Genomic DNA, 25,362 nt, shown 5'->3' on the forward strand with positions numbered 1-25,362 from the left:
GTTTAGACAGCTCCCCATTGGCCAGATTAAACCCAGCAACGAGGGACATACCAATCAGGTGTTGTGGCTGTCCAATATACCCACCCACAACCAGGAGGTCAGTCTCCAGGTCTCACTGCAACACATGCCCTCTTTTAGGGAGGACATGCTTTAAAACATAAAGCAGTATAGAATAATAATAATAAGAAGAAGAAGAAGAAGAAGAAGAAGAAGAAGAAGAAGAAGAATAGCACATGACTTCACGCAAACCTGTGGACTATGGCATTTTAAGGGTTCTGAGAACTGTAGTACTGTGAAGGGCAAGCTATAGTTCCCAGGATTCTTTGAAGGAAGCCATGGCTGTGAACGTGGTGTAATGTCCCTTTAAACGTATGTTGTGGATGTGATCATTCTGCATTTCTCTCTGCAACAGACTCTCCCAACTCACTAAGCCCTGTTGCCTTTTCAGCTTCTGACACCTTCTCTTCCCAGTCTCTTCCCTCTGACTACTCATTGTTGTCCCATCACCATGCCCTGGGCTTTGAGCTGCCTTCTCTTGGTTCCTTCCACTGTTCCTCTGCTCATTTGATAGCACATTTGATCTTTCTTTCTTTGCACTTTAAACATATTAATGCCTCCATATATTTCAGTTGCTTCCTCTTGTTTTGTTGTGACGTTTAAACAGCTACTTTTACCCCTTTAGGCTGCAGTCCTATCTCCCTCTTGCCTGGAGGTGATCCCCATGGAGCTCTGTGGGACTTGCTTCTCTGAGTAGACCTAGGATTACACTGGCAAATCAAGGTATTGCCCGTTCTTCTAGATCTCTATTGTTTTCTTTCTGTTCTCCCCCTCAACCTCTCCATTCATCAAATACCAATCTCCCTATTAATCCTCTATTCCCTTGTAGCTATTTCTCATTTCTGTGCCTTCGCTCTCTCTCTCTCAAGTGTGGAACTCTTCCTGTCTGATTATTTGGCTGGCCTCCCATTTATCTCACTTTTAGGAAATTATTAAAAACTCATTATTTTCTCTCTTGCATTTCCCTCTTGATGTTCTATTTCCTTTTAATTTTAATTCCCAGGTTATTATCTTTCCTTTTTTTACTCTCTGTCTGAGCTTTCAGACTTTTCTTCTTTCCCTCTCCCTCCAAGCTATCAGAGGGGCTTCTTGCCGCTCCTCTCCAATTCTTTTCTCCTCTTGAAGGCCCATCCAGACTTGCCCAACAAAATCCAGATTTTACGTAATTGATTTGTCCCCTGACAGTCCATACCTGAGCAGCTTGTAATCGGGTGTGATTTTTAACCTACAGTGTCTTTGTAAGTAATAATGATAATATTAGTATCCTAAAAGGGGGACCTGCAGCAAAATATTGGAGTGCTTCCATTTAGGATTCCAGGAGAACTTTCAGACTGCTGTTTCTATTTAGGCAAGATTCAGTCACATAACAGAAAGCTGCACAGTTATACTGGATTGGGAGCTGTTCTGCAATAAACCTGCTTCCCCAAAAGATTGCATTTTTTTGTGATAAGGAAAATGATGAGAAAATGCGCTGGCAAGTGTGGGATGACACTTGCTTTGATTCAACATCAACTGATTTCCCTGTAAACAAATCAAAACGAATGCTCCTTAAATAGCCAGCTTCATCTAATCTCCCTGCAAGCTGGATGAATGTTCATAAAGCAGGTTGAATGGAAGCACCCCAGAACAGTTTGTGCAACTTCCTCTCTCCGGTTTTCCATTTTTGACCAACAGTTGTTCACCAGTCTGTGTCCAGTGGGCATGCTTAAGAAGAAGAATTTGGAATTGATATCCCGCTTTATCACTACCCTAAGGAGTCTCAAAGCGGCTAACATTCTCCTTTCCCTTCCTCCCCCACAGCAAACACTCTGTGAGGTGAGTGGGGCTGAGAGACTTCAGAGAAGTGTGACTGGCCCAAGGTCACCCAGCAGCTGCATGTGGAGGAGCGGAGATGCGAACCCGGTTCACCAGATTACGAGTCTACTGCGCTTAACCACTACACCACACTGGTTCTCTGTTGTAAGCCAGTAAACCTTGGGCTTCCCCCAAGGCTGCAGCTATATCCGTCTTGTGCATGCATGGTGCTGTTTTGGCTACATAAGGACTGTCACTTGGGAAAACTGAGATCACTATTAGTACAGGAGATCTTTGCAGAAAGGGTCAAGTATATCTATTTATATGTTGCATTTATTCACTGCCTTTCTGCCAAGGCAGTTTACAGTTCTCAGTGACTTCTGAAAAAAAGAGGACAAAATGATGATACTTTCATAGAAGAATGGATGCCATTGGTGGACTACCTATGGAATTATCATTCTTATATAACAGTACAAGAGATAGAGGGTGCCATTCAGAATATGCAACTGGGAAAATCTCCAGGACCAGATGGTTTGACCGCCAGATATTATAAAGCACTGAAGGAATGGTTAATACATCCATTGAAAGAAGTTTGTAATGAAATTCTAGAGGGGAAAAAGGCACCCGAATCGTGGAAAGAAGCTTTTATTTCACTTATACCGAAAACTGAGAATGAAAAGAACCAGCCCCATATCATTACTTAATGTGGATTACAAAATTTTTGCAGACATTTTGGCAAAAAGATTGAAGAGAGTGTTGTTAGAGGAGATTGATAAGGACCAAGCTGGCTTTCTTCCGGGGAGACATATGTCAGATAATGTGAGGAACATTATAGATATTTTGGAAATGTTAGAAGTGGACATCAGTAGGAAGGTGGTTCTAATTTTTGTGGACGCGGAGAAAGCTTTTGATAACATTTGCTGGAGTTTTATGAAGAAAAATCTCCAAGGAATGGGGGTGGGCCAAGGTTTTGAAAATGGTATAGGTGCAATATACTCTAAACAAAGAGCAAAGCTGATTGTAAATAATGTGGTTACGGAAGAAATACCAATAGAAAAAGGTACACGACAAGGATGCCCAATATCCCCTCTACTTTTTATATCAGTTCTGGAAGTTTTGTTAAATATGATTAGAGGGGACCAGTTGGTTAAAGGAGCTCAGGTCGGAGCCAGACAGTACAAATTAAGGGCATTTGCAGATGACCTGGTATTAACTTTGCAACAGCCAGACACTAGTACCAAAAGAGTATTAGAATTAATTGAGACATTTGGTCAAGTGGCAGGATTTAAATTGAATAAACAAAAGACGAAAGTGTTGGAGAAAAATCTTACAATGGCTGAAAAAGAGAAGTTTCAGAGTGAAACAGGTTTAGTGATAACAAAAAAAGTGAAATACCTGGGGGTAAACTTAACATCTAAGAATGTGAATTTATTTAAGGATAATTATGATAAATGTTGGATAGAGGTAAAGAAAGATCTAGAAATATGGTCAAGGTTGAGACTTTCCTTGTTAGGCCGAATTGCTGTTATTAAGATGAATGTGCTGCCCAGAATGTTGTTTTTATTTCAAACATTGCAGATATTGGACAAGATGGATTGTTTCAAGAAGTGGCAGAAAGATATATCTAAATTTGTCTGGCAGGGCAAAAAGCCCAGAATAAAATTTAAGATTTTAACTGATGTAAAAGAAAGAGGGGGGTTTGCCCTGCCGGACTTAAGACTTTATTATGAATCGGCAGCTTTTTGCTGGTTGAAACAATGGCTGCTTCTTGAGAACACAGACATTTTGGATCTGGAAGGGTTCGATAATAGATTTGGTTGGCATGCATATATATGGTATGACAAGGTAAAAGTACATAAGGGTTTTAAAAACCATATTGTTAGAAAAGCATTATATAATGTTTGGATGCGGTATAAAGATTTGTTAGAAAGTAAAACTCCCAGGTGGTTGTCACCAATGGAAGCCAAAGAGGTGAAAAAACTTAATATGGAGTCTAATTGGCCAAAATACTGTGAAATTCTAGAACAAGACGGTGAAAAAGTTAAATTACAGAGTTAGGTAAAGGTAAAGGTACCCCTGCCCGTATGGGCCAGTCTTGACAGACTCTGGGGTTGTGCGCCCATCTCACTTAAGAGGCCAGGGGCCAGCGCTGTCCAGAGACACTTCCGGGTCACGTGGCCAGCGTGACATCGCTGCTCTGGCGAGCCAGAGCCGCACACGGAAACGCCGTTTACCTTCCCGCTGGTAAGCGGTCCCTATTTATCTACTTGCACCCGGAGGTGCTTTCGAACTGCTAGGTTGGCAGGCGCTGGGACCGAGCAGCGGGAGCGCACCCCGCCGCAGGGATTCGAACCGCCGACCTTTCGATCGGCAAGTCCTAGGCGCTGAGGCTTTAACCCACAGCGCCACCTGCGTCCCAATTACAGAGTTATGAGAAACTAAAGTCTAAAGTACGAGACTGGTTACATTATCATCAGATAAATGAGGCATTTAAACAGGACAGGAAAATAGGCTTCCAGAAGGAGAGGTCTAAACTAGAAACAGAATTGTTAGAACCCAATACTAAGAATTTGTCAAGAATGTATAATTTGCTGCTAAAATGGAATACACAGGATGAAACGGTGAAATCAGCTATGATTAAATGGGCACAAGACATTGGTCATGACATTATGTTTGCAGACTGGGAGCATGTAATGCCTTAAAAGAAAATTTAATGAAAATGATTTATAGGTGGTACATGACCCCAGTCAAGCTTGCAAAAATTTATCATTTGCCCAATAATAATTGCTGGAAGTGTAATGAGACTGAAGGTACTTTCTATCACCTTTGGTGGACCTGCCCGAGGATCAAAGCCTTTTGGGAAATGATCTATAATGAAATTAAGAAAGTCCTAAAGCGGACTTTTCCTAAGAAACCTGAGGCTTTTCTTCTGGGCATGGTCGGCCAATTGGTGTCAAGGAAGGATAGGACGTTTTTTATGTACGCTACTACAGCAGCAAGAATTCTCCTCGCAAAGTATTGGAAGACACAAGAACTACCTACTCTGGAAGAATGACAGACGAAGGTGATTGAATATATGGGACTGGCAGAGATGACCGGCAGAATTCGTGACCAAGGGAAAGAGACAGTGGAAGAAGATTGGAAGAAATTCAAGATATATCTTAAAAATTATTGTAAAATTGAGGAGTGTTAGATGTCAGGGAATAAGAAATAGAGAATTGCAGCTGTAACTAATAAGTCAAAGAAAAAGGAATGTAATGAAAGTGAATTAAATAATTAATTATTGGAGAATTGCTAAAAAAAAATGTTAAAAATAAGGATGCAGCAAAAGGGAGGTATGGGGAAGTCGAAGAAACAAGGGGTATGAAAACAGGATTATGAAATTATACATGTTTATATGTTTTTGTTTGTGCATGTGAGTGTGTTGTTTGTTTTTATTTGTGTTGGAAAACTAATAAAAATCATTATTAAAAAAAAAATATCATTCTTATAGGAAATCACATGCAGGATTTGAGAAGAATGTAGAAAATGGATTTGGGGGGCTTAGAAAATAAATTAAGGGAGAATTTTAAAAAATCAAGGAAGGAGGCACAGGAAGCCAAGAAGAAAATATGTAACAAAAACCTTGATATATATGATTGGAGTTGTGTAATAATTTGGAAGATTTAATTTAAAAAATTCTGATTGACAATATCGACAGGGTTGAATCCCTCTGTCCATCTGCCAGCATAGATCACCCAGCAGAATGCCCTTATAGCTTTTGGTTTCATTTCCCCTTAGCTACTGGGTTCCTGGGCAAAACATTTGAACTGCCAGTGAACTCATAAAAGCATTTTTTCCAGACCAGCTTGTTTAGAACAGCCTCCTGGTCAGAATAACAGCTTCTAAAATAGAAACCAACCAAGCATTTTGAAACAACCGAACAGTACACAATATGGCTGAACAGTTACATTCCTCCACAGGGCCACATCAGCATGTTTTTGTGTTTTCGAACGATCAGATCCTTTTCCTTTCGAGGTAGTGAGTGACACACTGGTCAGTGAAAATGTAACCCAATGACAAAGAGAAATTTCAGAACTTTGAGTTTGCCTTTGTGCTCAATTTTCTAGGTCATGGGTTTCAGTGGAAGGTTCTGCTCCTACTGTCCTAATGTTTGGCCACCATTAAGGTCATTCTTCCTCCACTTCTCCACACACAGGCAGGCTAATAGTTTAGACAAGCTAAATGGGACATTGGCGAATAATGTGCAAATTCCAGAACAGACATGCATCGCTCTAAAACTTGGTGATAATTTCAGATTTGGATATGTTGTTACAATAATGTATTTCTGTTTGTTTGGTTAAAAACAACAGCAGCTATTGGCTACGTTGATGGATGTACATATTAATCCTTCTGTTTATTCTTCTTTGTAAGCTGCTCCAGGTACTTATTGTAGAAGAACAGGTTATAAATACTAAACATTAAATAACAACAACACTTAGACTGTGTGCACACCATACCTTTGACTAGCTTAAGTCTTATTTACTTCAATGGGACGTTGGTATGGATACAACCCACAGACACAGGGATGAAGTCATGAAAGCAGGGACTCAATGGAATGGGACCAATCCGGATCTTCTAAAATGCCTGCTTCCAAACATATCAGCTTTATTTCAGGTGCAAGTGATGTGTCCTATGTTAGCCCTGAGAAGCAGGCAGCTTAACAAACAGTAGGATTAAAATTGCAAGTGCACATAATTCTTTTATAAGTTTATGTTATTTCATCATTGTGATTTTATTGGAAACTAATTTGAGGGGCAAACTCTGTCCAAAGAACAAGAGGCACCACATGATTTCTGCCCAAACATTCCCCGACCCCCCACACACAGGCAAGCTAAAGGAGGAAAATACTGTATGTTCTTTTCTGAACCCTGTGCAATTTAGGCCTCAAACACCAGCTCCAAACTGATTCTCATATATTAGTTATGTGAATGTGAATGCATGATGCTACAATATTCCACAAACACACCTGTAATAGGGGACCATCTTCACTACCAACAGCCACAAAATGCGTAATTTGTGGAGGTTGTTGGTTATATTCCAAACCACAGCTGGTGTTCATTTCCCCCTTATTTGTGTGGTGCAGTTCTCTGGAGTTGTTAATCCCTGTGTGGAAAAACAACAGCCCTGAATGAGAACATCTTAAATACAGATAGCAATGATTTTTGTTTTCTTTTAATTTGCATTCTGGATTCTAAGCACCGTTAGCTCATACTGCAATCAGTATAAGTAGCAAAAGAGGCACAGGTATGCCTTATCAGATGTGATGGTGTGTATGTTTTCCCTCACAAGAAATCCATGTAGGGAATTTCATGAGGTTAGGCATAGCTCTAAAAAGTGCCCCAAACCCACATCAATGTGCTTTGGAATGAGTTTGCTAAATGATTTTCGTTTCAGAGAATTCCAGTGAGAACTGGCCTAGGCTGTGTACAGGCTAATCCTCCTGTAGCAGAAAAGGGTATTTCTTCCTCAGTCTGGAATCATTCATGGTTGTCCTCAACATGCTTCTTTCAATCTAGATCAATTCTATATCCTATTGTCCACAAGAGAAGGTGTAATTATTTGATACACATTTTAAAACTCTCCCCTTGGTTAGGTTATCAACATCTTTTCCTCCATGCACATGTACCAGGTGAATGAAGAAGGAAGAGGTGTTTGTGATCATAGCATACTCACACCAACAACATCTTTGGGAGAGTTGTGGCTACACATTCAGAACCCATTGCTGGGGTTGCCTATCTCTTTTTTGAACGGTAATGCAGAATCAATTTGCAATGAGCTTTTGTTTTCAGGAAGGAATCAGTTTCTCACGAAGCACCTTTCAGGGCCAAAAAATATATATGTGACAGATGTAGATTGTGTGAGGATTATGTAGAAAATATGTAGCTCCCATTGTTTGTAGAATAATTTTTTTTTTGTGTAAGCAGCCTTCATCTGCACCTTCCAGGCTAATGTGTGGATTGGAACATAATTATCCCTCAAATTTTACACTTCTCCAAATCTTGCAATACGGTTCTTAGCAAAAAAGAAGAAGAGTTAAACTGTGTATATTTGGGATAAAAATTGTTTGAAAATGTATACATTGAGGCAAAATAAGAATTTAACCCTATTTTTAAATATGTATTTTATCACAAAATCCATATTTAAACATTTTTTTAAAAAAAAATGCAGATTTTGGGGGAATCAGATGCAACAGTCTTATGAATGAACACATGCAAAATGGACATTGACCAGAAACAGACCGATCCATTCATGCCTACTTTGGAGTCTATCAAAAGCTGCCTGTATGTAATATGCACAACATGCAATATGTATGTATGTATGTATGTATGTATGTATGTATGTATGCCTGTATGTAATATGAAAGCCACCTCCAATCTCCACAGCAGTGCGAGATTCCGGAGCGTTCCAGGCATGATTTACTCCAGGTCTGTGTTTCCTTTTGGACAATGTGGCACAGCGGAGACTGTGGTGTCTTTATGATATATGGCTTATTTACACATCTATGCAACATGAACCTATGATGGAGGAGCTCACAGCATTACACTCCCATTTCTGTAACCTTGCATTCCAGCTGTCAGCTCACATGGTGTTCTGGCCACAGCTTGCTGTGTTTAACAGACTGGCCTCTTTTTCCTAGGTCATATCACCACCCCTGCAATCCTAAAACAACTTCACTTCCTTTGTCCCAGCTAATGACCCCTCCTTAGAGGGTCATTGCCAGTCTGGATCCTGACTTGCATTTTAACATGCCAAATCCAGTGTTTGGCACCTAGGAATCAGAAGGGGAGCCCAGAAACCCCACAAACTCATAACCAGGGCTTTCTTTCAGCCAGAACTTGCCAGAATTCATTCCGGCCTCTCTCATGTGACTAACATCACCATTCTAAGAGAACAAGGGAGGTGTTCATGGTAGTTCCAGCACCTCTTTTTCTAGAAAGCACTGCTCATAACAATATCTTCGCCTTGATGTTTTAAGTTTGTCATATCAAGCAGGAAAGTCTCAGTTTAAAGGTAAGCGAGTTTTAGTATTAAATCTTGCGTATATGGATAATATAAAGGGCTTGTTGGAATCATAAGAAAATGTCATCATTTGTCATCACCCTAGAATAGATCTTTTCCAACTGAACAGGAAAATTTGCTCATCCATAAATAGCTCGCTGAGTACAACACGACAGGAAGCCACATCTCCATTGTTTTTCATGCTCAAAATTGTACAGCTTGATAGTCCTAAAAAAAAAACAAAAAACAACCCAACCACCTCATATTTCTTGGTGATCTCAGCTTTCTCGAAATCAACATTTTAATATTAGTTTTCCCCAAAGTAGTTAATTAAACATTATTGTATTTTCCCAGCCTCCCTACCGAAACCTAAATCTTTTTTAACAAGGTGAGGGAAAGTATAAAGAAAAAGATTGCTCTTCCATTGCAACTGTGGAGCAAGCTTCGGAGCTAGGGGCAGGGGAACCAATCTTCTCGCTCATGGGGTCCTCTCAATGCTGGTGGGCCACTTCGTAAGAGGGTTGGAAAGCTAGTATAGTGATGGCTGTTGACAAATAAAACCAATGGAGTTTCCAGAGATGAGGGAGGACCAGCCTTCTCTTGGTAAGACATTACAAAGCTTTTGTAGCTTTAAAAGATTGATAGTAGCAGAAGGTCCAGAAATGAATGGGAGGCCAGTAACAATAACAATAACAACAACAACAACAACAACAACAACAACAACAACAACAACAACAACGTGACAAAATATCAAACATTAAAAACTTTCCTAAACAGGATTGCCTTCAGATGTCTTCTAAAAGTCAGATACAGTCGTACCTCCGGTTTGCGGGCAGGACCTGTTCCAGAGGTCCGGTCGGATCCCGAGGTTTTCGCAACTGGAGAGACTGCTTCTGCACACGCACACAGCAAAAACCCAGAAATATACTTACGGGTTTGCCGCTTACGTATCCCGAAGTTTACGTAACCAGAGGGATACGTAAGCGGAGGTACGGCTGTAACTGTTTATTTCCTTGACATCTGATGGCAGGGCGTTCCACAGGGCGGACACCACTACTGAGAAGGCCCTCTGCCTGGTTCCCTGTAGCTTCACTTCTCGCAGTGAGGGAACTGCCAAAAGGCCCTCGGAGGTGGGCCTCAGTGTCCTGGTTGGACGATGGGGATGGAGATGACAAAGCCCTGGACCACACAGACCAGTCCTTCCCAAGTAACATCTTGTTACCCTATTCCAGACCATTTTCAAAGGCAGCCTGGCATCTAACACACTGTATTGATCAAAAGGAGAAATTACCAGAACATGGATCAATGTAGGCAATCTCTATTCAGACAGAGATTGGGGAATCAGCCTAAACCATCCAAGTACCTTCTCCACATCTTCAGGGCTCCATGTCTGAAAATCATCCAATATAACTAGACCAGTTAATACTTGTTTTCTGCCAGCCATACCAGCTGGGAAATCTCCCAGAGCCCTCCAGAATTCTTCAGAATTCATTAGCCTCTAGTGGCAGACCATTTCAATAGGCCACTTGTGTAAATGGCTGCTGAAAGTCTAAATCTCCATAGGAAGTGATCCAGCCACGACAAGGCATAGATGGTCAGTCTCCCACTTTCAGATCACCATAGTCCTACCCAGTTGGGCTGATGACATGTTGGGATAGCTCCATGGTTATTAGGGAAGCCCCGAGGCCCCGAGTTGCCCCAGATTCATTGGCCATGGCATGAATTCTGCAATCCCTCAGAACCATCATCCACAGCACCAAATCAGAGACCATCTCCACCACCTCAGATAGATGCTCCACCATCACAGACTCTCCAATCTGTCACAGTTGTTGTTGTTGTTGTTTAGTCATTTAGTCGTGTCCGACTCTTCGTGACCCCATGGACCAGAGTACGCCAGGCACTCCTGTCTTCCACTGCCTCCCGCAGTTTGGTCAAACTCATGCTGGTAGCTTCGAGAACACTGTCCAGCCATCTTGTCTTCTGTCATCCCCTTCTCCTTGTGCCCTCCATCTTTCCCATCATCAGGGTCTTTTCCAGGGAGTCTTCTCTTCTCATGAGGTGGCAAAGTATTGGAGCCTCAGCTTCAGGATCTGCCCTTCCAGTGAGCACTCAGGGCTGATTTCCTTAAGAATGGATAGGTTTGATCTTCTTGCAGTCCATGGGACTCTCAAGAGTCTCCTCCAGCACCATAATTCAAAAGCATCAATTCTTCAGCAATCAGCCTTCTTTATGGTCCAGCTCTCACTTCCATACATCACTACTGGGAAAACCATAGCTTTAACTATACAGGCCTTTGTTGGCAAGGTGATGTCTCTGCTTTTTAAGATGCTGTCTAGGTTTGTCATTGCTTTTCTCCCAAGAAGCAGGCGTCATTTAATTTTGTGACTAATACTCAAAACTGGCACTCAAATGGACAAGAAGCCTAAAGAGGAAGAATTCCTGAATACCACATTGAACCCATTCCCTGATCCTTGAATTTATGTTGGTGTTGCATTAAGCACCTGGCAGAGCATTGATGGAAGAGACTAACTCCTCCCAGGTCTTGGTAAAGCCGACCAGTTCAGCTCCCTCATCTATTGTCAAAGCGTGGATGATCTGAGATTTAAGTTTATAATTTTCTTCAGAATTTTGGACTGAAACTATGCACAGAAATCGGCTAACTAAAAGATAAGAAACTGTGAAAATGGAATGATAATGAAAACAGCCTGAGACCCAAGGGCATGGCATTTGCTACATAGCAAGTGCTCTTATTACATAAATATATTACATAAACACATGTATAATACATGAGCATTGCCTGACTTTGAGACGGAATGATGTCACCTCGAAGAATGATGAGAATCTCAGGTATTCCACAAAGCAGAGCAAGTGTGGCTTTCCGATGTTAACATTACATTACTTTTGGCATGATTTAGTCTGCTCTCAAGGCCATTAAATTAAGCAAAGCTGCTGTGAAAGTGAAAGATGTCAGGCCATTTAAATTGCAACAAAATTTTGAGGAACGTTGGTGTTGGGGCAGCAGAAGAGGAAAAATGAGAATTGGGGGGGGGGGGGGGAATCCATTCAGAGAAGGCAACTATTAGCAGCTCCCTTTTTAAAAGGGACATTTTAAATATTTGTGCAGTGCTATGCATGATACTGGACATGCAAAACATGACTTGCTGTGCTGCGATTTTAAGAAATAAAACCCAGATGAAATATGGACAGTTTTCCACATGTCAAAAAATACCGTTTGGATAAAGACAGAAACCCTTCTCATCAAGGTTGGTGAACCCATCGAATCAGGCTATCACAGAGCAAGCTGGGGATAATGAATGAATATAAATAGCTTCGTCTGCCAAAGGAGATTGCCTCCTCAAAGACAGTGAGACCAAGCACTGTAGCAAAACAGACCTCACAGGTTTCTGGGACTCTCTCCTCACAAGGAAATGGACCCTTCTCAGACTTCTTATTGCCTTGGGAAGTGGGGAGCATGAAACGTAGTATTTTAATGAATTTGGACTGTGGAAACAATGGCGTTTGTCATATTTTTGTGCACTCCCCTCTGCTGGCGAGACGTCATGGGGAAAGCAGAAAAGCAATATTGAACAACAATAACATTATTACCTACTCAGCCCACTCCCCCAAAGCACAGGGAGTGTTAAAAGAATATACAAGCATCTTCAAGGTGTTCCTAAGAAGACAAGAACTAATAAAAATAAACATAAGCTATATCTTGAGCAGTGGTGATGTGGCTCAAGCAATGGGGAACAGGATCTGAGGCAATGTGAGGCAGGTCCCATAGGCAGGATGCCTGAGCATAACAACAACAACAACAACAACAACAACAACAACAACAACAACAATATTTATACCCCACCCATCTGGGTGGCTTCCAAAAAAAAATATTAAAATACTGTAATACATCAAACATTAAAAGCTTCCCTAAACAGGGCTGCCTTCAGATGTCTTCTAAAAGTCTGGTAGTTGTTGTTCTCTTTGACATCTGGTGGGAGGGCGTTCCACAGGGAGGGCGCCACTACCGAGAAGGCCCTCTGCCTGGTTCCCTGTAACTTGGCTTCTCGCAGTGAGGGAACCACCAGAAGGCCCTCAGAGCTGGACCTCAGGGTCCGGGTAGAACGATACGGGTGGAGACGCTCCTTCAGATATACTGGACTGAGGCCATGTAGGGCTTTAAAGGTCAGCACCAACACTTTGAATTGTGCTCGGAAACGTAACTGTCAACTTTTCCCTTTTCTTGCGAGGAATCCTATTCGGAATAAGGGAATTTCCCTTTAAAAAAGGGAAACGTTGACAGCTATGTGCCTGAGATAATTATTGTATCCCAAGTTAGGGAAAGAGATATGAATTGGAAGCCTCTTTTCTTGGGTTCCTATAAGACAGAAATAACTAAAACTAAAACATTCTTATTTGCCGGCAGAGTGGAGAGAGAGAGAGAAACATGAAACATGTCCATTCAGTCTTCAAGCAATGGTGTCTTTAGTTTAAGGAACCGGTAGGTAGCTGTGTCGGTCTGAAGTAGTTGAAACAAAATTTTAAAAAATTCCTTCCAGTAGCACCTTAGAGACCAACTAAGTTTGTTATTGGTATAAGCTTTCGTGTGCATGCACACTTCTTCAGGTGTGCATACACACGAACGTTCATACCAATAACAAACTTAGTTGGTCTCTAAGGTGCTACTGGAAGGATTTTTTTGTTTGTTTGTTTAGTTTAAGGAGGTTTGTGAAAGGGCAGGCAGTTTGTGCAGGTCATCAGGACAACCACCTGTTATGCATGAGAAATATACTTTTCTCCTAGGTGTGTTATTAAGGGGAACGCACCATGTGTTGTTCATTTCTGCTAAAAGCCCCATGTCAGCACACCATTCTCTCTCCACAAAATATGCAGTCATACTCTCCACTAGTGGGATGTATTTGCAGACATGAAATTGTTGGTCTGGTGCCAGACGATGAATGTTGCCAAGGAAATACTGTATTTTCAGGGGTATCTGCCCGTTAAGTGAGATATGCGCTGCCCACTCATCACAAAACAACAGAGAAGCCAACACAGGATAGAAAATGAAGTCTCCAGACACAGGAGGAAGGATTATACTTGAGAAAGGAAATGTTTATATATATATATATAAGTTTTTGAGATGATCACAACTCATATTTCCGGTGTTTTGAACACTGGTGCAATTTTTGAGTTGATGCCTGCAGAGTTGGTGTCACCATGTGACTCAGTTGAGAGCTGTGGAGGTTAAGAGGACAAGCTATAAGGCAGGAAGTCTCTGGTTAAATTATTGCCTCAGCTGTGGAATTGTTAGAAGGTGTCTCCCTCCTTCTCTAGCTCTCTCTCTCGTGCGCTCTCTCTCTCTCTCTCTGACTAAACCCTTCTCCTCACCATATGCAATATGCAATGCAATAGTAGGACTGAGATAATGTGATCCATTTTCCCCTTTCCTTATTTTTAGAAGCTCAGATCCACTCACCCCCACATAATAACCCTATTAGTAGGTTGGTCTGAGAGACAGTAAACAGTTTCATGACTGACTTGGACTCGGGTCTCATCTTGAACAATCTGAATGATGATGTGGGTGAGGATGGCAGAAAACGGGTGTTATTTTATTTTCAGGCGCCGAAGGAGAAAATGAGTGGACATCAGCAGTGGCTTGAAATATTATTAACTAAGGGCAATGCGTGTCTAAGGTATTATAACAAAGCAAAAGCAATGGGTTGGGTCCAAGTAAGTCCTACTCAGAGTAGACCCCTTGGAATTAACAGAACCGTGTCAGCCATGTCCTTTATATGATAACGATTGAATGTCCCTAAACTGAAATAATAAAAGTGGTCAAAAAGAATGTGGAGTGTGGAATTCTTTTTAAAGTGTTAGGAAAACAATGTCGAAACCTGCTGCTTCTTCCTTGAAGATTCCACATCAATCTCTTCTTTATCTCTCCAAACAGAGAAAATGCAAGGTGGTGTGATTTCATTTCGTTTTGTTTTCCAGCTTTCTGCATTTGTATTTGTGAGGGAGGGAAGGGGTGCCCTTCTAACCTCAGAAAGTACAGAAAGGAGAAACAGATGCTGAAATAAATAAATATAAGAGTGAGGAGAGCTACATTTTGTCCTTCTTAGACACTGCCACCCATTTGTGAGGCAGTACTGCTATTAACACATGCCTTAGCTACATCAATGAGGGACGCGGGTGGCGCTGTGGGTTAAACCACAGAGCCTAGGACTTGCCAATCAGAAGGTCGGCGGTTCGAATCCCTGTGACGGGGTGAGCTCCCGTTGCTCGGTCCCTGCTCCTGCCAACCTAGGAGTTTGAAAGCATGTCAAAGTGCAAGTAGATAAATAGGTACCACTCCAGCGGGAAGGTAAATGGCGTTTCCGTGCGCTGCTCTGGTTTGCCAGAAGCGGCTTAGTCATGCTGGCCACATGACCCGGAAGCTGTACGCCGGTTCCCTCGGCCAGTAATGCGAGATGAGCGCCGCAACCCCAGAGTTGTCCACGACTGGACCTAATGGTCAGGGGTCCCTTTACCTTTACTGCTATTAACACATGCCTTAGCTACATCAAGATTGGATTGCTGCAGCGTGTTCTTCAGTCTTGGGAACCTGTAGTTGGTCCAGAATTGGACACACATTTGTAAGAACCTATGACATCTGTCCTCCAGCGCTTGTCTGGATTGCTAAATGGCTTCTGGACACAATTCAAAGTGTTAGTGACTAGCTTTAAAGCCCAGCATGATTTTGGTTCAGTAAACAAGAGGGGAACTGTACCAACCTTCCCAGAAGTAGAGGCGCTTCTCTGAGTACCATCTGAGGTAGAAACATAGCTGATAGCAACAAGAGTTAGAAGGGTCTTTTCAATGACTGCAACATTGGGTTGCTTCAGACAACCTAGTTATTGAGCCGTCGTTCCGCTTTGCTTGCACAAAGCTTACACGAAGGTTAGACTATGTCTGGTCTTCCCTGAGCATTTGTTCTGATTTGCTTACAGGGAGGTTATACAATGATGAGCGTTCATCCCGTTTTGTTTGCAGGGTGTTTATACATCTTTCCATTCATCTTTTGTTCAGCCCACACTTGTCAATGCATTTCCCCTTCACTTTCCAAACTGCAAAAAGTCAGTTTCTCTTTTTCAAAGTGCATTTCTTATGCTAGGGCAGCAGAGCGTTTTAATCCACTTTTAATTGTGCAGACCTAAACTTATTGGTAGGCACTTGAATCACTCCCAGAAAATATTTGACAGTCTGGAGGCGTCCATTGTGGAAGCCTTTTGCTGTTTGACAAAGACTTTTTTATTTTGACAGACGTGCCTGTTAAGTACAAACAGCTCAATCCTAACTATATCTATTTAGAAGTTAGTCCTGTTAAATGGGGCTTACTGCCAGATAAATGAGTTAGGATTGCATCTTAATGTTTTATTGAAAGGCTGTGTTGCACTTTTCCCCAATGTATTATTTTACAATGATGCTGCCTTTCAAGTGTCGCAACCTGTCCTGAGTTGTGCTCAGGCACAAGAAGAGCAGGAAGGACAATTCTATCTAAGCAAATAAATACATACCTTTTTGTTTCCTGGCTCAAGTTGCCATCAGATAACAACAATTTAGTATTTATATCCCACCCATCTGGCTGGGTTTCCCCAGCAACTCTGGGCGGCTCACAACAGAATTAATGATAATAATGATGATGATGATGATGATGATGATGATGATGATAATTAATAATGTGACGTTAAAAATTTTAAAATGTGACATTAAAAACATCAGACATTAAAAACTTCCCTAAACAGGGCTGTCTTCAGATGTCTTCTAAAAGTCAGATAATTGTTTTTTTCCTTGACATCTGATGGGAGGGCATTCCACAGGGCGGACGCCACTACGGAGAAGGCCCTCTGCCTGGTTCCTCTGCCTGGTTCTGCTTCCGTCATAGGGAAGAAGAGTTTGGATTTGATAATCCGCTTTATCACTACCTGAAGGAGTCTCAAAGCGGCTAACATTCTCCTTTCCCTTCCTCCCCCACAACAAACACTCTGTGAGGTGAGTGAGGCTGAGAGACTTCAAAGAAAGTGTGACTAGCCCAAGGTCACCCAGTAGCTGCATGTGGAGGAGCAGAGACGCGAACCCGGTTCTCCAGATTACGGGTCTGCTGCTGTTAACCACTACACCACACTAGGGAAGCAAAGCAAGAGCTCCATGGCAAGTCGTTCCTTCAGCGCAAAGACTTTTGGTCGCACAGCAGAACTTCCCTTTCCTCTCTCTGTGCACCTCACTGCGCACCTCACAGCACCCGTTAAATCTGTTCTGGGTTTTCCCCTCAACCCTCTAGAGCAGATTTTGGAAGGATGTGGGGGGACACAGGTAGAGGAGAGAAAGTTAGAGTTCTATTGAGCAAATTGAAATTCCTGAGCAAACAGAACTATTTCACCAGATACCATCCCTAACAAAAGCAGTTTTAGGGTGGCAGGCCCAGCGGGGTTGCACTGGGTGCCTCACCGCAAGGGGTTGCAAAAACAATGCTGTAGAACGGAATGAGAGAGGTTGGTGGCACCAAGTTTTAGCGTCGCACAGGGCACTGCTGAATTTGATAGCCCAAATTCCAACACTGCCCTTAGGGCTTATGAATTTGACAGGTATAGGCCTCAGGTTCTGTTTCCCCTTCTTCCTCCACCCCTTCCCAAAAAAAAAAAGGTGTCAAGAGTAGATGGAATACACCTGTGGTGGTATTCTTAAAGGTATTGTAGTATAATTGATCGAGTATCGGCTGCCAAACCGGGAACACGGGGAACTTCATCCTGGATGAGCCGAGGTGCCCAATGTTAAAAGGTAAAGGTAAAGGTACCCCTGCCCGTACGGGCCAGTCTTGACAGACTCTGGGGTTGTGCGCCCATCTCACTTAAGAGGCCGGGGGCCAGCGCTATCCGGAGACACTTCCGGGTCACGTGGCCAGCGTGACATCGCTGCTCTGGCCAGAGCCAGAGCCAGAGCCAGAGCCGCACACGGAAACGCCGTTTACCTTCCCGCTGGTAAGCGGTCCCTATTTATCTACTTGCACCCGGAGGTGCTTTCGAACTGCTAGGTTGGCAGGCGCTGGGACCGAGCAGCGGGAGCGCACCCCGCCGCAGGGATTCGAACCGCCGACCTTTCGATCGGCAAGCTCTAGGCGCTGAGGCTTTAACCCACAGCGCCACCTGCGTGCCCAATGTTACTGAACTGCAACTCCCATCATCCCTGACTGGGCACTGGGAGTGCACAAACATCTGGAAAGCCACAATCACATCCCCATCCCTGCACTGCAGCAACTCTCATGCCACAAAGGCAACATCAAAAGGAGCCTGCAGGCATGTTGTGAGAGAGAAAAAGGCTTGTCCATTGTTGAGCGTTCTTTAGCTGTTAATCCACCTTTTCCCCATTCTAATTAGACCAGAGGTGAGTTTGTATATGAGGAGCAATTTGGACCTTTTCCTTTCATAGCAATAGGCGTTCCCTTTTGTCTTTGTCCCTGCTTTTTAATTTGTTGATTCTGTTGTGTCAATTAAGCACAAACAGGGCATGCTCATGAACCTAAAATCATCATCATCATTCCCCCAAAATCAGGCAAAGTGTTGTTGAGGGTAAGTTCACATGAACTACATCAGTTAAGGGGGAATGTAAATAGCTGCAGACATATATTAAATTCCCATACAGACAAATCCTAAAAGAAGAGAGGTATGCAGAGACCAGAGGAAGAAAAGTGAATAACGTATAAGGGGGTCATTGGAACACCCCACCTTGGCTCCCATAGGTTCAGGTCGGGGGTCACAAACAAGAAACTTCAGCCAGGAGATAGCAGCAAAACAGCGGCCAGTAGGCCTGATATTTATTGTTGCAACAAGACTTCCAACTACCACAACACCAAGATGAAGCAGCCAGAAGCCCCAAACAATGGTTACATCAGGACTTTTAAAGTTTCCCCAAATTTCCCATAATACATCTCAGGATGCATCATCAATACATCATAGATAGGTCACAAAAAAGGTGTGGTCTCAGTATAGTCTTTCACACTTACTTCCAATGACTCCCTTATACAATGAAGAGGTGTCTTCTTTGTCATCCTTTGAGCCTCCTGGGAAACTCACCAAACCTGTTGTAGCCCGGAACTGGGTGTATACGCTGTGGATGACTGGATGCTGATGGAAGTGAGTAGCCTGAGAAGGATCCAACAACCTTGGTGCCTGCTCAGAAAAGCAGAGTGAAAGACCAGAGTGATGTCAACAAGTTTCAGGAAACCTCTTCATTTGTGGGATGTATATAGTAATTCTTTCTTTCTTTCTTTCTTTCTTTCTTTCTTTCTTTCTTTCTTTCTTTCTTTACTGCATACATCTTTGCCCCTCACTTTCCCTCCTTTTTTCTACATCACTTTATTTCTTTGTAATTGTTTCCCCCCCCCCAATAAAATATATATTTTTAAAAAATAATAACTGTCTGGTGTTTTATGAGCTTGTTTGGGACCTAAGCGAGACCCAGGAGGCTGGGAGCTGTTGAATGGAGGTGTGTCAGTGGGAGAAGGAATTGATATCAGGATATTGTTTATTAATAATTTGTCTTAGTGTATTTTTGTAGCACTGGTTGTAATTGTTTTCTGTACACCACTTAGAGATAGTTTTATATATTAAGCAGTATAAAAACAGTTTAAATTAATCAACAAACAAACAAACAAACCCCATGTATATTACCTTAAGATTCTCAGAGGGGTATGATACAAATAATTAAAATGTGAATATAATTCACCAATAGCTCATCTGTATGAGACTGTATGGCCAGAACACTTGCTTGTCTCACTCTAGTTTAGAGTTCTGTCCCTAGTTTCAATGTGTGCATCTGGAGGGGCACAGAGTGAAATAAGAGAAATCAGTTTTCAAAAGAGCATTTTGTGGCACCGAAATCATAGAAAGATCCTTTCCCCACCCTCCCCAAACTCCTCAACCTTAGCAAATATACACAATCTAACAGAGATACTTCTAGGCAGTCAGGGAATCTCAAAATAGCTTGAGGAGATCAATCACACTGGAGTCATAATTTAGCTGTAAAAGAAAATCACATTGCACATGTGGTACCAGGCAAGCTGCTTTGGAAAGACAACATGAGATTAGAGATGCCTGCTCCCAAGGAGAAGCTGCCAGCCGATGGATTGTCATTTTAATTTATGGCTGCAATAGCGCAGGCAGCCGGCATGGATTCTATATGATTCAATAACATTCGATTATTTCTGGGAGCTGAACAGCAAACTGCCACCAGTGGTCCCAGTGCTAAGTGCCTCTAAATATGGCAATCATTCCTTTTCTTCTTGAAAGAAATGATGATTTCAAATGTCATCTCTTTAGGCGGTACTTAACAATATCCCTGTCATTGTGCAGTCACAGTAAACCACAGTTATTAATTTGGGATTATATGACATTTGAAAGCAGATAATATTGAAGCTCGGATATAAAACGGGCTCCCTTATGCATTCCTGGGAACTGATCTCCTATTTTTATCAATTGCTTCATGTTTAAGTTAGATCAGGGGGACGGGGGACGACTTTCTCTATATTCCCACACATAATTCCTCTCAGAACCTTCACACAACGATTGGAAAACCGTGTATAAAACTTATTTCCAAAATAAAATAAGAGGAGAGCTTTGTACCTCGGCCCGGTACCTCTCTCTCTTCAGAGAGAGCTATTTAATTACCCATTTAAAAATGGTTTGTTTCAGAAGTCAAGGCAAGTTTTACTTTTCCTGCCTTGTTGGGAAAGGCAAGTCACTCTAGGCAATCGCTCAGATTAGTTCAGACTGAGCAAATGAAGGCCTAATCCAGTCATGCTGTCCACTAACCCCCCGCCCCCACAGAGAACCAGTGGACCCCATTCGCCCCTCAGATGGAACATCTGATGCTGCTTTCCTGAGCCTGATATATTATTATTATTATTATTATTATTATTATTATTATTATCTAATAAATTATTATTATTATTATTATTATTATTATTATTATTAATAATAATATGAGGTGATGTTCAGTTGGGTATTGTACATATGTGGTGGATTGTTTGTTAATGAAATACCTGTTCTAAATTACTACATCTGGAATTGCATGCTGACGACAACCAGGAGTGAAATACATTGCGGGAAGGCACTGTGGAATATTTGAGGGCTCCACATCCTTTATCCCTCTCATATGAGGCACCTAAGGAATAGAAAAGGGAGAACCATAGAGTCATCTAGCCCAACCCTCTGCAAATGCAGGGATCTTTTGCCCAATGTGGGGCTCAAACCCACAACCCTAGATAAAGAGTTTCATGCTGTACCGACTGAGGTATCCCAGCAGTTTGAGTACAGTGTTGATGGGAGGGACAATGTACACTTATGTACACTTACGTCTCGCAGTGTACCCCCATATCCCATTTACCCTGATGTGCCCCAGTTCCCCTGGCTGAGGGCCTGGGATGGGTACACGCCCAAGGCCTATGCCAAGGTCTTCCTACATTCAGAAGTTTAATAAAGTTGTGGCCTAATTTTAATTCCATAACACGTTGTCAGAGTCTTTATTCCTTTCTTACGACCCCTGGGGGCTGGGGCTGTTGCCGCCTGGTCATGCAATGCCAGTGTATGGATTCTCAGTGGTGGGGATATGGGGGGAGGACAGACGGACCTACTACTGAGACAAACTGGGATCTGTACCTGCTGTTACTGATGGCTTATGATGGTCTCTTGAGGAAATACAAAGGTGGTGTTGGTCAATTTGTTTTCTTTTTAAATATAGTGCCGTTTGCCTCAGGATACAGATTATAAGATTGGGTGTCTGCACTATATTACAGCTCCAAATGTACCTGTGAGGGCAACGTGACAAAGATACCCCTTGCTCTCTTCTAAATTCCATATTAATTAATTGGAGATGGCATCACTCTCTCAAGGACGTATCTTGACTGCAATAGGAGCACTGGAAACGAGCGAATGAGTGAGAATACGAACATATGATAGACCGCTCCACCTATGGCCATCTCCCCGTTGATGAGATTCTGTTACCATTTTTGCCCTTGAAGGTTGCTATGGTCATGATTCAGTTGTTTATTTTGGCTAAACCCTGGGTGCTTTTTCAGAGACGAGGCTAAGAATAAAATGAGTATATCATATATTAATCTGAGAGAAGACACAAGGGTGAGTTGCAAAGCTTCCATCAGGCGATAACAGAGAGAGCCAGGCTGATGAAAATATAGCAAAGATCAAGAGTTAGTATCACGAGGGATAACAGGATTTTGGTCAGACAAATATAATGCATGATCTTAATGAATTACAGAAAAGCAGCCGTGTTAGTTGGGGATGGGAATAGAGCATCTTAAAGGCTACAGCACACTCAGTTCACTTCTATCCAGATATCTGTCTCTTGCAGAAGCCATGCCTTATGACTAACAAATTGACTAACCAATTTATTCAAGCATAAGCTCTCACAGGCAAGAGCCTATGTGATCTGATGAATTGTTTTTAACAGATGCAGACTCTGTGCATTGTTTCCTCTCCCACTTTTGACCAAATACCTCTCCCATTTTCTAAGAGAACATGGGAATACAGGAACACTGCAATTTGCCTAATACGCAATCAGGCCGCTGGTCCATTGACTGGCACCAGCTATGCAGAATTTCAGATGGGGGTCTCCTCCAGCCCTACCAGGAGATGCTGAGGATTGGACCTTGGACCTTCTGCATACAATGTATGTGCTCTACCCACTGAGCAACAGTCCTTTCCTTGTAGGGGTCTTAGTGGACCACAAGCTTAACATGAGTCAACCTGAGAGTGATGCAGCAGCAAAAAATGCTAATGCTGTTTTCGGCTGCAGCAACAGAAAAGTGTCCAGATCAATGGAAGACAATAACATAATGAAATTCAAAACAGTGACAATTTATTGCATCTTTATTCAAAATCCATTAAAAACTATTTAGTTTAAGTAATGCAAGAAAATCAATCAGCTTGATCCAGTGACACCAGAGAGAGCCATTTTCAAATAACTCAAGGGCTGTCACATGGAAGATGTAGCAAGCTTTCTTTCTCCTGCTCTGGACGGTAGGACTTGAACCAATGGCTTCAGGATACAACAAAGGAGATTCCGACTAAACATTGTTCAACAGAGGAATGGACTCCCCTGGAAGGTGATGGACTCTCCTTCCTTGCAGGTTTTAAAGCAGAGATTAGATGACCATCTGTCATGGATCCTTCCTTCCTGCCTGCCTGCCTGCCTGCCTGGCTGCCCAATCTCAGTTCTGCCCAATCTCAGTCCATATTTCATGGCTGGTTAAATCATCTGTCCCCCTCCTGATTCTCGGCGCCTCTTCTTCTGCCAGTCTTTGGCTAATTGCGAGGTCCAAACAGAGCCAGCAATTCCTTCAGGGAGGAAAAACATAATTCTTCAATGATGAGGTCATCTGGATGGGAGAGAATGAAAAAGAGAGTCCTCTTCGCTTTTTGTAGCTGGAGTCAGTCTGGGTGCTGCCCTCCCAGGCCAGGTGGGAAAGGCCTGCCAGGCAGAGAACAGGTCCCGCAGGACCCCCAGCAGAAATACCTGGGGGGTGTCATGGGCAAACAAGGGTCAAGGGATTTCGCTGTCCCCAAGGTGTGGGGCTTACCTTCTTTCAGATTTTGCTGGAAGCAGGCCAGCTCCAGCCGAATTACTTTGTTCTGCAGAGGAAAGAAAAATCTGGGTCAGATGGCACTACGAACCCCACCCTGGATTTGTGCAAGAGAGCACAGAAGCAGCCCCATGTTAGGCAGGATGGGTCTCCCTATGGCTTGGGCCCAATCCCTTGCCCCAAAGGACCTCCCTGGGCCCTGCAGCCTCCTGGGCAGAGGTAGAAGGGCAGCACCAGGAAAGGGGGCAAAAAAAGAAAGCCTCTGACCTCATCCTGGCACCCAGGGACACACACCGCATATTTTGCATCAAATGTCGCTGGGGGTGGGTGTGTGTGCTCTTGAGGGGGTGGAAGCAACCAAAGAAATGAATACAAGAAGGCAAGATATTTACTCTGAGGGGGGGAATCTTCGTGAAATGGCCAGCAGCAGACAAATATTGCTGGCCGCTAGTTTCCTTTCCACCTCACTTTCCCAAAAGACGTAATATCGGAGGTCCTGTGGGAGGAAAGAGTGTCTCAGTGTCAGGATCCAGTCTGGGCCAAAGCGGCCCTCTGCTGCCCCCGTCACAGAGTCCCTGGCACTCCCAAACCATGAGAGTTGCCAGTTTTGGTCTTGGGCCTAATTGGGGGCTAAACGGGACAGGGGACTCTGTGTCCCAGAAATGGGACAGTTTGTTGGGTAAAGGACAGTGAGGGGGCAACCCTAAAACCACTCCTGATGCGATCAGGACACTTACAGTGAGCAGCTGAAGGAGGGTGCCAGCATTGGGGGCTTCCAGAAGGAGACCCCCCCCAGAAGGCTCTGGAAGTGCCTCTTCAGTTTTCACAGAAAATCAGGTAAGTTAAAAAAAACAGACCTGCTGCCAATGCCCCATTTGCATTTTCTGAATGGCCAGTTTGCAATATTAAGCCCTCAGCTGGAATCACCCATAGAGATTTCAGTTGCCACACAACTGGGGTGGGGATAGGGCAGGATGCAATAATATTGTGCATTTCAAATGTTTGTACATAGCACTAGCAAAGGTGCAAGATCCTGCTGGTGGGTAAATATGTATTGGAAGGTATAGGCTTGAGGGTTTCCTATAGGCATCTAGCTGGCCACTGTAAGAACAGGATTCTGTTCTAGATGGGATTCAGCAGGGCTCTTCTCAATGGCGTAGCTAGCTGCTTGGGTGCCAGGTGCGGCGCACATGTCTTTCAGCCGGGGGCATAGCGAGCCACCCATGGGGTGCGCTGCGTGGAGCCTCTCCGCCGCACACACACACCCCAGCTGTAGGGCGGCTGAGGGAGAGGCGGAGGGCAGATGCAAGTCCCACACTGCCATTTCAGGCAGCGCGGAGCCTGCAGGCGCCCAAGCCACCATGTCACTCCCAGGAGAGACGCATGACTTGGGCACGCTGCAGGATGCATGCAAGTGTGGCACCCAGTGCCAGCCCAGTGCCAGCCGCATTTTGTTATGTCTGTTGACTGAACTAAAACATTTCGTGATCCCTTTTTAAAAAACAAACAACCTCCTATTTTTGTCATTTTGTCACACACACCCCCAGTGATGACACCCGGGGCAGCCCGTACATTCTGCACCCCTTTCCTCCATCACTGGCTCTTCTTGTTTTCTAGGTAAATTCTTGAGGCTACAGCTCACTCAATTCAATTTCGTTCTGGCCATACACTCCGCACATTTTAAGGACATGATTCCATACACACACCGCCAAATCCTGGGAACAGTACCATCGTTTGTTAAGGATGCTGGGAAGTTTAGCTATGTGAGAGGTAAATTACAGTTCTCAGCATTTTTGGCAGGTGGGGGGCAGTCATGTATGGCGCGATCTGTCTCAGTTTGCAGA

The 25,362-nt window shown here is 43.2% G+C and overlaps 1 protein-coding gene and 1 long non-coding RNA gene across 3 annotated transcripts in view; one reads left to right on the top strand and one right to left on the bottom strand.

Annotated features, from left to right (window-relative positions):
- Positions 1-25,362, top strand: part of CDYL (chromodomain Y like) — a 401,628-nt gene that overhangs the window by 218,553 nt on the left and 157,713 nt on the right. The gene's annotated exons all lie outside the window — the stretch shown is intronic.
- Positions 22,778-23,741, bottom strand: LOC307221047. Its single transcript, XR_013841301.1, has 2 exons — positions 23,516-23,741; positions 22,778-23,314 (listed from the first exon to the last, which is right to left on the bottom strand). It is a non-coding gene; the product is annotated as an uncharacterized lncRNA (long non-coding RNA).

Source organism: Podarcis cretensis (genome assembly GCF_951804945.1).
Source record: "Podarcis cretensis genome assembly, chromosome: 7".
Classification (NCBI taxonomy): Eukaryota; Metazoa; Chordata; class Lepidosauria; order Squamata; family Lacertidae; genus Podarcis; species Podarcis cretensis.